The 13,820-nt window shown below is 34.5% G+C and overlaps 1 protein-coding gene across 3 annotated transcripts in view; it reads right to left on the reverse strand.

Annotated features, from left to right (window-relative positions):
• Positions 1 to 13,820, reverse strand: part of EVI5 (ecotropic viral integration site 5) — a 167,135-nt gene that overhangs the window by 33,999 nt on the left and 119,316 nt on the right. The gene's annotated exons all lie outside the window — the stretch shown is intronic.

Consider the following 13,820-nt stretch of genomic DNA (forward strand, 5'->3'; position numbering starts at 1 on the left):
ACCAGCACTAAGAGAACTTCCTGTGATAATGGAAATGTTCTCTATCTGCACTGTCTCATATGGAGTTAATAGCTACCATATAATATGAGGCTATTGAGCTACTGTAATTGAGGAGCCAATTTAAATTTTGTTTAATTTAAATCAGCTTAAATTACTACATGTGACTAGTGGCTATTGTACTGCAGGGTGCAGCAGAGCCATTGCTTCACTGGTCTTAGGCACTGAATATGCTATGAGAAATCTGGAAGACAAGTCATACAACTTTGTAGGTAATTTGCTCTAAGAGTTTATGGAGCATTCTGTGTCAAATTTTCCTAGAAGAGATGGTGCATGTTCTTTTAATTTAATATTTGAACCTTCCTTAATTTCAGGTACCTCGTTTTGTTTATTGATTTTTCTTATTTTAGAGAGAGAGAGGAAGGGAAAGGGAGAGAAATATTGATGTGAGAGGAACATATATCTGTTGCCTCCTGCATGCACCCTGACTGGGGATCAAACTTGCAACCTGGGCCTGCACCCTGACAGGGAATTGAACCAGCAACCTTTAGGTGCAAAGGACGATGCTCAACCAACTGAACTACACTGACCAGGGCTCCTTTTGTTTATATTTTTGAATACTTTCTTTCCATTTGTTGCGGGACACCAATTTTCCTGATTGTAAGATCATCTGTCTGTCATCTGTACATATGAGTTAATACTTGTTTTATATTCTTAATCTCTGCAGTCATTTATCTCAAGTTTTTCTTCCATGCCTTTAATCCACTTTTGGCACTGTCTTTTGAATAGACTATTCTTTTGTGGTTTCAGCAATGATGCAACTAGCAATTTGTTTTTGTAGTGGTACAATATTCCTTCTTGCCTCATTACATTTTTTATCATCTTATCTTTTGATAACTTAATTTTACTGAATTTATGTTTGTTTTATAGCATGAAGCAGTTAATGTCTCTCATCCTTGAATGACCTTTCCTTTTGGTTGGGATTTCTTTGAATGATACTTCTTTCTCTTTCTCTGCTCTAATAATATAAACCTAGCTGCTCCCATTTCTTCTCTTTGTGCTCATGGCTAGGTGACTGTCCAGATATTCCAAATGCTTTAATGAATGCGTTACTTATCAATGCTATTTCCACCATATTTAAAATCTATTTTCTTTCCCTCCAAGCTTAAATTTGTTCTCACTTTTCTATAGCCTGAGGGATAGCACAGGGAAAGGAAAAATCTGGCCAAATAAGGGCTCCACATGTTCTTTTGCAATTTTGTTAAATATCTTGTATAACAAGATATGAGGGGGATATGTAAAAACCTGGGTTTTAGAATTCAGATCATTTCCCAAATTCACTGTGTTATCCCAAGAACCTTCATTTTAGTTAAAATTTCTAATCTCTTTCACTGGTTTGTTCCTTCCAAAAGTTTCTACAACCCTCAGTCAGGAAACTACACACTCACTTTCCTTCTTTCCACATTTGAGATATAAACAAATCCTTGGGTGATTGTGCTGACTTATCTATACAGCTTGGTGAATGGGGTAGGAGAGAAGAGACAGCTGAGGTTAGCAGCCAAGCCCCGGTAGGCCTCTCTGCTGTAGAATAGTCTATTTTTTTCCTTAACTGTCACTTTTAAAGTTTACTGCATTAAGTTATGTTTTCTTCCCTCTCAGGATGCTTTCAGTGGGAAAGTATTTGCCTTAAGAAAAAACAATGACAACTATTTTTTACTATTTTGTTAGCTAGGGTAGAAAATTATAGAATCAGTTTCAATCTATCTCTGGAGCAGCATTTGCTTAAATAAATGATTCTTTACATATAAAGTACTTAGAACCTGCTACCTGCTCTTATGGCATAGAATATCACACTCTCTTATACATGGTTGTTTTCTGTCCCTTAAATTTCATTCAGCAATTTTTTTTGAGCACCTGTTACATGGCAGGGCACAAGGTATAATATAACAGTAAATAAGACACAGTAAAAAGCAGTAAATAAGATGCAGCAGTAAATGAGTTAATTTTTAAAGTGAAGATAATTTCAGGCATGATAAGATATTAAAATAAAAACAACATGATGATGAAATAGAGAGTAACAGCTTTACAAAAATAATCACGAATATCTCCATGCACTAGTGACTTTTAAGTTAAGATATAAATGATGAGAAAGAACCAGCACTGGGAAGATCAACAAGCATTGTATTCCAAATGTAAGAAAAAGAAAAAGCTTTAATGTAGGAATGAATGATCTTCATTCAAGAAACAAAAAGGCAGTTGGTGTTGCTAAAGCATAACGTGAAGGGGTATGTTGTTTATGATGCAGAGAAATAGGCAGAAGCCAGACAACTCAGGGACTTGAAGGCCAGAGAAGTGTGGCTTTCGCTAGGTTGACCAAGTTTTTCTTTGCTGCTATTTTCTATAATTATTTGGAACTCCTAAATCTTATTTCCATTCTAGTAATATTTATTTTAAAAATTATTCAAATGTATGTACATTTTAAAAAACTACAATGGTAATCATGTAAATTCATACAGTATAGAAAGTAAACTCCTGCCCTGGCCGGGTGGCTCAGTTGGCTGGAACATCATTCCGTACATTGGGAGGTTGTAGGTTCAGTTCCTGGTGAGGGCATGCACAGGAAGCAAATGATTGCTTTCTCTCTCTCTCTCATTTCCTCTCTCTCTAAAAATCAATTAAAAACCCCCCAAAACTCCACATATCCTCGGGTAAGGATTAAAAGAAAACTCCTGACCCATACTCTTTGCACCAAGCCCTTTCCCACCAAGCACTCTCCCCAGAGGAAATACTGTAAACAGTTCTGACAGGTATCACAGCTGACATTCCAATGTATTTAAATACTTACATATATATACACACACACACACTACAAACACAGACAAATGGAATTATGACATACATCCTGTTTAAAATTTGTTTTTCTTATTTAATATGTCTTACAGATCTTTCTTTATTCTTTCTTAAAAATACAGACTATTCCAAGTATGGATTAACTATCATTTAAGCATGCTCCTATTGATAAGTAGTTGCCAATGTTTTTAAATAATAAAAACATGGGATGTATTATCTATCTTAAGAAGTTATGTAAAAAACACAAAATAAATCTAAAGTAGGAGGAAGGAAATGATAAAAACAAGAACAGGAATAAAAGAGAAAAAATGGTGGCTTATTGTTTAAATTTGCAATTGTTAAATAGTATTGTACTGCCTAGTAGTATTAGAAGTATTGGCTACCGAAAGTACCATTGCTTTCTCCTTTCTTGAATGCTCTTCAGATGTCTTACACATCACCCAATTCTCAACTGAAACTAATAATTAGTTAATAAATTTTAAAATGTTTAAAATAGAAAATGAGTACTTAATATACTTTGACATTTTAAGCCTGACAGCTTAAAACACAGTTTACAAATAGACATCACACCCTTAAAGGAAATAACAGAAACAATTAGTAATCTTTCTATGCTCTCTTCATAGAGATTTCAAAATAAATCTAAGGTTATACATAGGATGTGGGTTTTTCACAGTGAGTAGTATTACAGAAGGTTTGTGGTATTAGAAGGGTCATGGCACAATGCAGGTTGCTTAGTCTCAAGTGCAAGTGTAAAGCTTACATTTAAAAAATATTTTAAATTATACTCAGAGATAAAAAAATGTAGCAAGGAGATTATGCTACATAAAGATATATCCAACCTCTCTCTCTGTGTATAAGTTAAATTATTTTGAAGGCCGTAAAAAAGGCAATCATCTTGACTGTTTTAAAGGTTAAATACTACTTTTTTTCAAGGCTATATTATGAAACTATGTTCAACGGTCACAGATGCAACCATATTAACTTGCAGCAGGGGCCCAATTTCTAAATCCTAATTTGATATTTTTAATTCATATATTAAAGCAAATGTATTAAGAAAATTATAACTGCATATGACATTATTATAACAGAAGAAAACACAATGATCTGAGTAAATTCATGACAGGTGATAAGTAATCACCGTGATTAATTAGCATAACCTCACCAAAATACTGATAGCAACCTCCAAGCTTTTAAGTTATTACTGATTTGTACTTCGCCCGAGGACAAATTAATCAGAACAGTAAATGTGGTAAATGGTAGCCTCTCCGTGACTTCAAGGTGACTCATTTGAAACATCTAAAAACAAATCATACTCATATCATATACTATTGGCAAGTTTCTAAAACAGTTTCCTGTAATTTAAAGTCATGGTCAACAGATATAGGAAAAGATGCTCAACTTCACTAGCTATAAGGGAAATGCAAATCAAAACTACAATGAGAGACCACCTCACACTTGTTAGAATTGCTATTATCAACAAGACAGGTAATAACGAGTGTTGGAGATGTGGAGAAAAAGGAACCCTCCTTCACTGCTGGTGGGAATGTAAAGCGGTACAGACACTATGGAAAGCAGTCTGGAGGCTCCTCAAAAAATTAATAATGAAGCTACCATATGACCCAACAATCCTCCTTCTGGGTATCTATTGGAAAAATTTGAGAACATGTATTCACAAAGATATAGGCACCCCTATGTTCATTGAAGCATTATTCACAGTGGCGAAGACATGGAGACAACCAAAGTGTCCTTTGATAGAGGACTGGGTAAAGAAGATGTGGTGCATGTACACAATGGAACACTACTCAGCCATCAGAAAAGGTGAAACACTGCCATTTGCAACAACATGGATGGATCTTGAGAATATCATGCTAAGTGAAATAAGTCTGTCAGAAAAAGCTAAGAGCCATATGATTTCACTCATATAAAACTGAAACTCACAGACACAAACAACATCATGGTGGTTACAGAGGGAAGGAGGGTGGAAGGTCGTAAAGGGTAAATTAAACTATAATTTTTAAGTTTGTGACCAATACTTAAAAATTCTATATAATTCTAGGGACTCCCAAAAACCATGGAATTACAAAAACTATTTTTTATAACACTTTTTTTTTAAAGAACAGTTTCAAAGTTATAGAAAAACTGAGAAGACAGTTCCTATTTACCCGCTGCACTGTTTCCTCTATTAATGTCTTAGTATGGTCAATTTGTTACAATTAAGGAACCAATATTGATACAGGTTTACTAACTGAAGTCCATACTTTATTCAGATTTCCTTAGTGGTGCTTCCTTCTTCTTTTTTTTTTTTTTAATTTAATGTCCTTCTGTTCTAGGATCCTATGCAGGATACCACATTACATTCAGTTGTCATGTCTCCTTAGATTGCTCTTGGCTGTGACAGTTTCTCAGACTGCCTGTTTTTGATGACCTTGACAGCATTGAGGAGTGCTGGTCAGGCATTCTATAGGATGCCCCACTATCAAAATGTGTCTGATACTGTTCTCATAGGAAGATTGGGGTTCAGGGTTATTGGAAGACCAGAGAGGTAAAGTGCCATTTTTATCACATTGTATCACAGGTAAATACTAATAATGTAATTTTTAACTGTTAATGTTGACCTTAATCATCTGAGTGATGGAGTGTTTGTCAGGTTTCTCCACCGTAAAGTTATGTAGTTCTTTTTCCCCCTGCCCTTTCCATACTGTATCCTTTGGAGGGAAGTCACTGTGTCTAGTCCACACTTAAGAAGTAGAGGTTTATGCTTCTCTTCTTGAGGGAAGAGTATATGGAATTCTTCTGCACAGAGATTTATCTCATCTCCCCCATTTATTAATTTATTCAATCATTATTTATTTCAGTATGGACTCAGAGATATTTTACACTCTGAGTTATAATTCACTACTATAAATACTGTTCCACCTTGGACGGCTGGGAGCTCTTTCAGCTGGCTCCTCCCTGTCCCTTTAACATACTTCTATGAATGTCGAGTTTTGTTCTGTTTTGTACTTCTTTACTTTCTGGCATTATAAGATGCTCCAGGCTCATCTTGTGTATTTCCTGTCCTATTGCTAGAATCAGCTACTTCTCTGAGAAGCCTTGGTTTCTTTTATTGGAAATGGTATTAGAAACCAAGATCTGCATGCTAGGTGTACATATACTAATTTTTAATAACACCGAGAAAATCACTGATATTATGATACTCAACAGTCTAACCTCCCTTTACTAATTCTTCAGATGCTACTATGAGTTGGTTTTGGGTATCTGAGTGACATCCTTCATTTCTAGATACAGTAGTATCTTAAAAACCTCTAGATACTTAATCTCTTTCTATTTAACTGCATACTAAAGTTGGAAACCAAAGAATCTGAGCATTATTAGTAAAAAACGTTTTTAACTGAATTTTATACCTAATGACTAGATAGCAGGCTAAGTAAAATATTCTATATACCTTACTTCCTTTGTTGAGAATTAGTGTTAAGACTAGATAAGATTACAGAATAGATATTTTTCTAATTTAAAAATGCTTAAACTTTTGAGAAAACTGTTAAAGAATAAAAAAATTTTAATTTTCAAGTAAGTGCTCAAAACAGAAAACATTGTGCTTCGAGGGGAAAATAAAATCTTCCCAGGTAGTTTGTTAGCTAAATTGGCATATAAACTACCACCTATTATGAAACTAACAAACAGCTCAGGAAGTTGGAAAGCATGAATTGATCACAAAGTTTTATGATAAACTCCATCACTTAGTAATGTCATGGTAATGTAACATTATTAAAATATATACTATTTTAAAGTTCAATAGTAAAGATTTTATCACTTCCTCTCCATCTCTGTAAAACTGCGTACTGATCTGGGCACAGTGATTTAAACTGAACTCCCTCGCTTTATGTCAGAACAGAATTTTGAGTGGGCGTTTTTAAGCCAAGAGAGGTTGGGGTATTGCCCATCTGAGGCATCCCTAGAGGTTATCTGCTGGGCCAACTAACCAAAAGTGGGTAAATGTGACTGGGTACCAGGAAAAGAACAAGAAGTTGGATATGAGTAGAACTAAACTGTTTTCAATGAAAAATGCTGTTGTTTATAACAAAGCAGAATTAATTTCACAGATGTACTTAGCCCACAGAAGCTTTTAGTATGGTCATGACAAATACACACATTTATCTTTATAATAACCAATATATAAACTCAATTCCAGGTTAAGTATCAGAAGGCTTGGGTTCAATTCCCTCTAACTCCACCCAGGGGACTCTACTCAGACAAACTCTTGGCCTTAGGCCCTCTGCCCTAACTATTCCCCTATGAGGGATTTCTTCCTCCAAATCTACAGGACCTACCTGCTTCAGATCTTTGTTTGTGTCAGTTTCTAACGAGCCCTTCCTGACCACGTTATTTAAAATAGCGATAGTACTCTACCCTCAACACCCCGACCCTCTTCCTTTCCTACATTTTTTTCTCCATTGTGTTCATCATCTGAAGTACACACTATATGGTTCATTTATTTTGTTCACTGACTTCTTCCTCTACCATAGCTTGATGAGGAAAGGGATCTCTGTGTTTTGTTCACTAATTCTTCTGAAAGTGTTTAGAATAGTAACTGGCACATAGTAGGTACTCCATAAATATTTGTTGACTTGAAACCAATACCCCACTTAAAATCATAATTTAATTTTCTACACATCTTTCTGCACTTTCCAGTTTGACTGTAACTTTTGGAATCCCCTACAATGTTGAGTGTGACTTTTTTTTTTATATTAGGTCACCTATGAGCTGTTTCTCTGGAGACTAGTTAGGGAAGAAAGAACACTTTATACATGTTTTCTCATTTAATCCCAATAACTCTAAGGCAGGTAACTTTAGGATCCTCAGTTTTGAATCAGTAAATAAAAAGTAAGTTAACTTGTCAAAGAGATAGTTAATAAGAGGTTTGACTTCAAAATCTGTATCGTTAACCAGCATAACATCTCTAGCAATTATAAAAAAACAAAAAGAAAGTTGTGACTACAGAGTCACTAGGATTCTAAAATCTTCTTGTTCCTAATAATAAATTTCTTGAAGCTTTTTATACTGATCAGGGTATATTTATTTTTGCAGGCTACCTAAAGAAATTCCATTAGCTTGAGACATTCAACCAGAAAATTAGCTTGTAAAGCATATGCACAGGTAGCAAGAAAAAAAGTTTCTCCTTTAAAAAATAACTGCCATTATCTTACATGTAATTAAAGCCACTAACACCAACAATAAATGTACTGAATTTTCAGATGTTTAAATTCTATCCAATGACATTTCAAAGAAGGGACCCAGGCTCAGTAACTTCTGTATAATGATAAATGCACTTAGGCTGAGTCTGAATTCATTCAATCCTTTCTAACAAACAGTGACCTATTGATAAAAGAATGTACGCAAATTGATACATATGTGAATATATCAGTAACCTCTGAATTTTAAACATTTGAATACTCAAATTACATACAAGTCACTTATTGTAGAAACAACAGCAAATGAGTGTATTACTGTGTTCCTTTAATTTCTTCAAACTAAGCATCTGCGTGATGGCGAGGTAGCAGGCAGTGAGCACCACACAGAGGAGTACAGAAACTAGTAAGACAGGCACAACTTCCTCTCGCGGGGCTTCCATTCTGGTGGGGAATGTGCACGAAAACAAAAATGTACCATTATGTAAAAAAAAATAGTTGTTCTGGAGAAATGTAAAGCAACATAAGATTACAGTGATTAGAATAGGAATCTCACTTTACATAGAAATTTCGCCAAAGGAGCTTTATCTAAGGAAACAACGGAGACCTGAATGAGGTGAAGGGATTATATAGTAATTAAAATTTATAATGTAAGTCTGAATTGTCACAAAGTATTTAAATTATATACACTGGAACCTTAGAGTTCAACCCAAATAAACACTATAGAATGGTGATTAAATCCATCAATAAGTGTCATTCTGTTTGAGAAGGCTAACTAAGTAATAACTTTTACAAACAGTTGTAGGGAAATGGCCAAAATTTGAAAGCTGCTCCACTCAGAAAAGGTTAAATTCACTGTGAGACCCTAAATATAAAACAGCTCCTCCAAAGATGGGGGGGAGGGGGGAGAGCATTATCATAAAGAATTTTAGGTATATTATAGATGTAGTTATCTCAGAACAGTAACATGGGGAGGATTATGAATTTTAAATCATAAAAGTGTGAAGTTGACTAAAGAATTTTTTAAAACAAATTTAATTAGCTTCAGCCTCATAGGTATATCTACCAAATAATGCTAGTGTTTATAAAAATGAGTATTTCTTCATCTAATGTATTTTCTCATCTAAATATGACATTTAAAAAGTATAATTTTCATAACTACATTAAAAAGCAGGCTTTGATACCAAAGAACAGATTATATAATAATATAATTTATTAAATGAAGAGTCTGAAACATTTAATTCACAAGAGAGTAACAGTAACTGAAAGTGTTGATCTGAAGAGATTTGAAGTATAAAAATGTTTGACTAAGTTGAGTTCTCCCCCTAGTGGAACTTGAAAGTGATCTAAGATATTTCCTTGACTAAGAATAACCCAAAATGTATTATTCTTAGAATTGAAAAATGAGTTTCAGGTTTTAACAAAAGCTCTATTTATGGATATTAATCTGCATGTAATAAGTAAATAAATGAGTAAAAGTTGAATCATTAAGATGTTTACTGAAGACATATTTACTAAGTGTATTAACAGTAAGCTAGCCAAGAAGAACTCAGAAAGCAGAAATATCTCAAAAGCAGAGGACTAGGGGGCACAGAAAAATACAGTAATTTATGAAGATGTAGCAGTGTGCAGAATAGTACAGAATTTTGAAACAATGTAAAAATTTTGAAAAGACAGTGTATGTGTGTAGGGGTTGGGGAGGAAGGATGGGGAGATAATGGAGAGAGGTAAAGCTAGAAACACAGGTTGTACAATAATAAAAAGAAGCATTTTTATGCTGGGACTTTGATGTGATTTGGTAGGTAAAAGGCAGTAAATAAAAGTTTTTATGTTTTAGAAAGATAATTCTGGTAGGTTTGTGGAAGAGCTAAAGGTAGAGAAAAGAAAACTATAGGAAGTTAATCGACAGTTGTTGGGGGGCACATGAATTAAGGGAATGGGAGGGACTACAGAAAGACTAAGGAAGATTTTTAAAATGTTTCTGAAATCATTAAAATTACCTTTGATGTATGCCCTGTCCAGTGTGACTCAGTTGGTTGGGAGTCGTCCTGTGCACCAGGAGGATGCCAGTTCAGTTCCCGGTCAGGGCCTATGCCCAGGTTGTGGGCTTGATCCCCAGTACGGGGCGTGTAAGAGGCAGTGGATGGATGTTTCTCTCTCACATCAATGTCTCTCTCTCTCTCTGTCTCTCCCTTTCCTCTCTCTAAATCAATAAACACATCCTCAGGTGAAGAGGAAAAAAAAAAAAAGCGTTTTCTTCTTCTCTATGAGCAACAGGAGGGCTCCGAGCACTTTAAAAAGAAGAAATTATTTGAAGGCAAATCTACTATAGTAGGTGAGGAGGTAAAGTGTTGGTAGAAATGTTAACTAGCGCAAGCCCTTGGTAAAATAATTGAGTATTACCAGGTAAAGCTGAAAGCTTACACACTCTGTATCAGCCCTGGTATACATGGTAGAGGGTAAGAAAAGTGTAAGTGAAATTCCTACTAGGTTGAATAATTCAGTAATATATGATATCACTGACCAAGACTTGAGATACAAGAAAAGAAAAAAATTTGGTTGGAATAGGAACACATTTGATTTTAAATATGGTGAATGTGAAGTGTCTACAATTTCCAGGTGGAGCTGTCTACTGTCCATTAAAACTACTGGCCTATTCATCAAAAGACACAATAAATTTAAAAACAACAACAACAACAAAAGACAAGTGGCAGAGTGAGAGTAGAAATTTGCAAAACACAACATCAATAAAGAACTACACATCCATAAGGACAACCCAATAGAAAAATATACACAAAAGACTTTAACAGGCACTTGACAAAAGAGGAAATCCAAATGGCCAAATTCATTAGTATCAGGTCAATGGAAATTAAAACCAAGATGAAATGTCACTGGCAGAAATCAAAACATCTGACACTACCAAGTGTTGAGGGATGACATGAAAAAACAAGAACTTTCATATGGAGCTGTTGGGAGTTTAATATGGTGCACTTTAGGAAGTAAAGTTGAAGATTTGCATGGTCTCTGACCCAGCCATTCCCCAACTTAGAATACATGCTGGAGGAACTCGTGTACAGGTGATCAGTATAGTGCAGAAGATTGTTCATCATCACAGCATTGTACATAACAGTCCCAATCTGGAAAGTCCCAAATGACCACTAATATTACAATGGATAAATACTTTGTGATGTATTCATAAAATGGAACATGTACAACAATAAAAATGATAAATTTTATTAAAATAATGTGGAACAAGAAAAGAGGAAACAAAAAATATTTAATATGACTATACAAAATTCAGAAACAGGGAAGACTAAACTGTGTGGATCAGAGATACATATAAAGATGATACAACTATAAGGAGTTCTATGGTAATCACCATACATTTTAGGATTACCATACAATTCAGGATAAGGAAGTAGGGTGTGATTGGATAGTGGATTCCAGGGTATAGGCAATATTCTTTATAGTGGTCATATGGGTAATTTTTTTTATATATAGATTTTGCTTTATGAACTTCTCTGTATATTGTGTTAATAATTTTTTTTAAAAGGTTTAAAAATTACTGGTTAAGGAAAACATGGTAGGGCTGGAGATATATTAGGATTCACTTGTAAAGAGGACTCCTGAAGTCATGTGAGACTTTTCGTTTGAATTCAATTTTTAAAACACCCAAAAACTTGAATTTTCAGAAGAATACAAAGATTCAAAACTCATAGAGAAGATTGAAAACAACAGTTTAAAAAGAATGAAGTCAAAAGTGAGTGGTGTTAGGAAAGCCAAGGGAGGAGAGAATGTAAAGAGTATGAAAAGGTCGCCTGGCCGGGTGTGGCTCAGCGGTTGAGCATCGACCTAGGATCCAGGCGATTGGGTTCGATTCCTGGTCAGGGCACATGCCCGGGTTGTGGGCTCGTTCCCCAGTTGGGGGCATGCAGGAGGCAGCTGATCAATGACTCATCATTGATGTTTCTATCTCTCTCTCTCCCTCTCCTTTCCTCTCTCTGAAATCAATAAAAATATTTAAAAAAAAAAAAGAGTATGAGAGGTCAACAATGACAAATGAGATAAGTTCAAGCAAGACAAATACTGAAAAAATACCAAAGAATTTGGCAATTAGGAGTCCAGTGATCACTTAATCAAGTGCCACTTGATGCTAACATACTGCTATTGATAGTAATCTCACGCATCTTCTTTTATATTTTTCAAAAATGACATGTTCTATTTGATTTTAAACAAAACATGCATTATACCAAGTTCTTCATTTTAGTATTTCAGAATCAACAAAAAGTGATTTAAATCTTGCTATTTTGTGACAGATGTATAAAAATTTTTATAATTTTCTTGATGTTAGAAAAGCACACATCACATTAAACTAGAATTGTGTATAATAGCATGATTTAAATAGCTGATTACAAATATATTATGTCAAGTTTTTCTGAATATGTGCTACTTTATGGGGAATATTATCAACAGAACATAAAGGACACTTTTTTATAAACTTATACAAATCATGTGTTGTGATTACTTTTGACCCGGATCAAAAGATGAGGTTATAATATGTCTTAGAAATTAACTGAATTTTAATTGAAATTTAAGGACAAAAGGATTTTCAGGTGGAGAGAAAATTCTAGATACTGCAAAGAAAACTGTACTTATGGCTTGGAACAGAAGTAACAAAAGACTGTGAAAGAAGTAAGATTTTAAACATAATACTTTGTCCATATTGGAAAAGTATTACCTAATATTGCTGCATAATAAGAAATAGAACATAAGTGACAAAACAAGTTTATTTTTAAAACTTTGAATTTTCTTTTGAAAATAGCTTTGACACTATAGAAATGTAATAAATTATCATTCAAAATGGACTTGGAGCACAGGCAACAAAGGAAAAAACACGTAAGTTGGATTTCAAAAAAAAAACAAAAACTTTTCTACATCAAAGGGAAATAAGAGAGCAAAAAGGCAACCGATGAAATGGGAGAAAATGTTTGTAAACCATATATCTGATAAGGGATTGACACCGAGAATATACTATAAGGAACTTCTGAAACACAAGAACAACCTCATTAAAAAATGGGCAAAGACTTGAACAGTCATTTCTCTAAAGATGACATACAAAAGGCAAATAAACACATGATAGGTGCTCAATATTACTAATCATTAAGGAAATGTGAATTAAAACCACAATGAGATATCAGGTACACCCATTAGGATGGCTATTATTGAAAAAAGGAAACAAAATAAGTGTTGGTGAGGATGTGAAGAGATTGAGACACTTGTGCATTACTGGCGGGTATGTAAAATGCTGCAGCTGCAGCTACTGTGAAAAACAGTATATCAATTTCTCAAAAAATTAAACACAACCTGCTACACGATCCAGCAATTCCACTTATGGATATATACTCCAAAGAAATGAAAGCAGGCACTCAGATATTTGTACACCATGCTCATAGCAGCATTATTCACAATAGCCAAAAGATGGAAGCAACCCAAGTGTCTATCAATGGATAAATGGATAAATAAAATGTGGCACACACATACAATGGAGTATTATTCAGCCTTTAAAGGAAGGAAATTCTGACACATATTACAACATGGATGAACCTTAATGATACTATGCTAAGTGCAATAAGCCAGTCACAAAAAGACAAATACCGAATGACTGTACTTATATGAGGTAACTAAAGTTGTCAAATTCAGAGACACAAAGTAGAATGGGTGGTTTCCAGGGGTTGGGGGAAGAGGGGAATGGGGAGTATTTAATGGGTAGAGAGTTTCAGTTTT

Source organism: Miniopterus natalensis, chromosome 9 (genome assembly GCF_054644295.1).
Source record: "Miniopterus natalensis isolate mMinNat1 chromosome 9, mMinNat1.hap1, whole genome shotgun sequence".
In the NCBI taxonomy this organism is placed as follows: Eukaryota; Metazoa; Chordata; class Mammalia; order Chiroptera; family Miniopteridae; genus Miniopterus; species Miniopterus natalensis.